The sequence below is a fragment of the Mesocricetus auratus genome, unplaced genomic scaffold (genome assembly GCF_017639785.1).
Source record: "Mesocricetus auratus isolate SY011 unplaced genomic scaffold, BCM_Maur_2.0 Super-Scaffold_100023, whole genome shotgun sequence".
Classification (NCBI taxonomy): domain Eukaryota; kingdom Metazoa; phylum Chordata; class Mammalia; order Rodentia; family Cricetidae; genus Mesocricetus; species Mesocricetus auratus.
The window spans coordinates 27428542-27432334 of record NW_024429204.1 but is presented as its reverse complement, the minus strand read 5'-3'; positions in this window follow the sequence as shown (position 1 = coordinate 27432334).

Sequence of the window (3793 nt, the reverse complement as noted above, 5' to 3'; positions counted from 1 at the left end):
AAGTGTAGGGATTTTTCCTCCTCAGGTTATGAGTTACTGCACACCCACACCCTCCTCCAATTTGCCAATTCCTTGGAGCACATTGGCCTTCCCGACACAGACAGCATTCTTTTAGCCTTGGTGGCGTACACGCCCACCGAGGCGCAGACATCTCCAGTCTTACACACCATCTAAACGGAAGACACCAAACGTTTTGTTCATCCAAACACGAAGGTCCACTGCTTCCCTTCCTCCGTGGTAGCTCCCATCACTCACTCACCTGGGCCCATTGGTCTTTGTTCCTCGTCTTCTCGTGTTCAGAGGCGTGCTCACCCCACACCCTGGCTCTTAGAGGTGCACCAGGCATCTCTCCACACAGCAGGAAAGTGGTACCATTTGTTAATCACATGTGTCATTTGTGTTGACCAAGACCCAAGCTGGCAGGCAGAACAATGAAGCTTTCCCCTGGACCAGAAGCACGCAAGTTGAGAATGGCAATCTGACATGTGAGAGGAGACTCGGCTCCTCCAAAACAGAACTGGCCAGTGGCTTGTTCCCTGGCCTCCATCCAAATGCCTTTTCCAGATTAGACATTCTCATCAGGACTTGAGTCCCCTCACATTTTTAATCTTCTTATTGGTTCTTTGGGAATCTCACATCCGGTACCACAGTCCCACTCATTTCCCAGCCCCTCCATATCTGCCCTTCATCCTTGTAGCACTCTCCAAGGGAAAAATTAAAAAGAAATGATAAAAAATCAAATAAGAATACTAAGTAAACAAACAAAAAGCAAAAACAAGCAACCAACAACAAAATAATAAGCAAAACCACTCTGCTCCTCTGTCTTCCTGCCTCTCCGTCACCTCTTCTGTCTTTCCCCTCATATATATATATATAGGTTTTATGAGACAGGGTTTCTCTGTATTGTTTTGGAGGCTGTCGGTCCAGCCCGGCCTGGAACTCACAGACATCCACCTGCCTCTGCCTCCCGAGTGCTTGAATTAAAGGCGTGCGCCACCACCGCCCGGCTCCCCTCATATTTTTAAAAGCTTATTCTGCTTACCAGCTAACACTTTCTTCTCTCCAGAGAGTAGATTTCCCTTTGCCCAAAGTTGTCTCTTTTAGTGTGCACCATTTATATATTTTCTTATAAAATAATAACCAACAAATATTTTCTTCTGTTATTCTTGCTTTCCTTTGCCTTCTTTGTTCTTTGAATGCTGCCTTTCGATCATAAAGTGAAAACTGATATCTTCTATTATGAGGAATCGTTTGACTAACATTTTTATTTTTCCCTGGGAGATTTTTATTCTCAAACACAAACACTTGGCTTTGAAAACATCACGATCATAGAAACTTGAAGTGCCAAGTGTGTGTGTGTGTGTGTGTGTGTGTGTGTGTGTGTGTGTGCGTGTGTGTTTGAATGTGTTCTGTCCACAATCCCAGTTTTACACGGTCTGGCCATCACCAAGATAGGGTTGCCTGTCCGACCAACTTGCGGGATCCTAGAGTGGGAAGGGAATTTCAGAGGTTCCTGCCTGGACAATAGAGATATGTTATTAGTCTGAGAAAAGAGGTCAAGGCCTTGCCAAGGGCCCAAAAGTTTCTTCAGAAGGAGTGGAGCACGGAGCAGGAAGGGAGTGGGAAGCAGGGCGAGCCCTGCAGCAGAGGGGAGTAGGAAACAGGGTCTGGGCTGAAGACACTCTGGCAAGGCCATTTAGGCCAAGCGCACCTGAGGAGTGCTGTGACCCAGGGAATCTGGCCTGCTCTGGTATTCCTGCCTTCACTGTCTTAGTCTGGAAGGTGCTATAGGGAATGTGACAGACGAGGAGAATGAGGCTGCTGTGGGCCCTCAACAAACTGAGCTGCCACCCTGCAAGAGATTCCATCCGTGTCTACCACGCCTGACGTCACTGAAGTAAGATTTCAAAACAGCTTATTTGACCATGCTCGCTTTCCATTACTGTGTGAAGGTAGCTGAGGAAAACCAATGTAAGGTACAGATTTGGGGGCTGGAGAGATGGCTCAGTGGTTTAGAGCACAGGTTGCTCTTGCAGAGGACCTGGGTTCAGCTCCCAGTGCTGAGGTGGTGGCTCAGAGCCATCTGTAACTCCAGATCCAGACTTTCGTGGGCTCTGCATATATGCAGGGCATGTAAAGACAAATATTCACATCATAAAATAAAAATAAATCTTTCTTTTTTAAAAAAAAGTTCTCTAATTCCCCACCCCCCCAAAAAAAATGTTAAAAGCTGCTGGCTGGGCGGTGGTGGCACACACTTTTAATCCCAGCTCTCAGGTGGATCTCTGAGTTCAAAGTCAGTCTGGTCTACAGAGCAAGTTCCAGGACAGCCAGGGCTACTCAGAAAAACTGTTTAAAGAAATCCATTCAATGTGTGGTTTAATTGCCATATATATTCATTCATTCATTTAACAATAAATATGCTTGGGCCTGTGTGCTCTCCTCATATATATAATATCCATCATATATACACGTGTGTTTATGTATATGTGTATGTTTATATAGATATGTTTATATATATATACATATATATGTATATTTGGTGTATATCTATTTTAGGGAGTAGAGAACTTTTTTAAAAAGATATACATATAGCATATACATATGTGTTTTTTCCATTCCCTAAAGCAATGACACTTCACAAGCTTGTATTCTGGAATTGCAAAATTATTTTTGCAATTTGAACCAGTAGCCTAAGATTAGAATGTTTTCTTATACAAAGAATTCAAACTGGCAGCAAAATTTGAATACATTTGCATGACGTACGATAGTGCTTGCTTTCAGTAAGTCCCTGGTATACTGTAGAAATAGTGGCATAAGTAGATTATGGCAACTGAGGGAAGGCTGTCTGTGTAGCTGTTACCCAGTCCAGGTTAGGGATCAAGTCAGGCGCTGTGAACTTCAAGTTTAAGTACCAAACAAGACAAGTGCAGCCCATCCAGAGCAGGGAGCTCAGGTCCGGATACTGCATACTAAGGTAAGGTAAGAAAATGTGACCTTTGGTGCCTCAGCTCCACAGGGGAATAAGTTACCACAGGGGATGATGGGACAGGGGCCAGGTCAAGACTGTCTTTGTGTGCTGGGTCATTAAAGGAGTGTGACCCAAGCGCTGAGACCATCTTTTGTGTGAGCTGTTTCTCTTTAGGACTGGATCAGTCTTGTGTAGATCTGGGTTGACCTTGGACTCAAAAGGGATCCGTCTACCTCTTAATCCTGAGTTCTAGGGTTAAAGGTGTGGGCCTGACTTCTATGGCTTGCAGCTGACTTTGCTTTCTGAATCCTCAGGCAGGGCTTTAATAGATCATAAATAATATATCGCTACTGTGTCACCTCATGGTGGAGTTTCGTGTGTACTGTCTCTAGAGTGGTAATGAGGACACCAGCCTGCACCTCTGGGGAAACTGGACAAGACAAACTACAACATGTCTCTGCTCCTTCCAGAGCTGCTCCTGACCAGTGCACCTGAGTCGATATCGACTTTGTTCTGTCCCTGACTTGCTACCCTTGTCCTCCCTTCTGACCCCAGGCCTGCCCCACCTCTGGCTGCGCTTCCTTCACGGACTAAAACAGTGTGTAGGACAAATAAACTAACACGGAGCAGAGCTTTTTAAGTTGCTGGCACAATCGTGTGGGCGTCAAGCTCCTCAAAGCAGTGTGGGTGGGTTGGAGGAGGGTCCCATACCTGCCTAACCTGTCTGGGCAGTAAGCTATTTCCTGCTTCCCGGAGAGGAAGGAACTCTGTGTGCGTGAGCAGGAGACACAGGAAAGATGTCATCCATTGGCGTCAGCATCC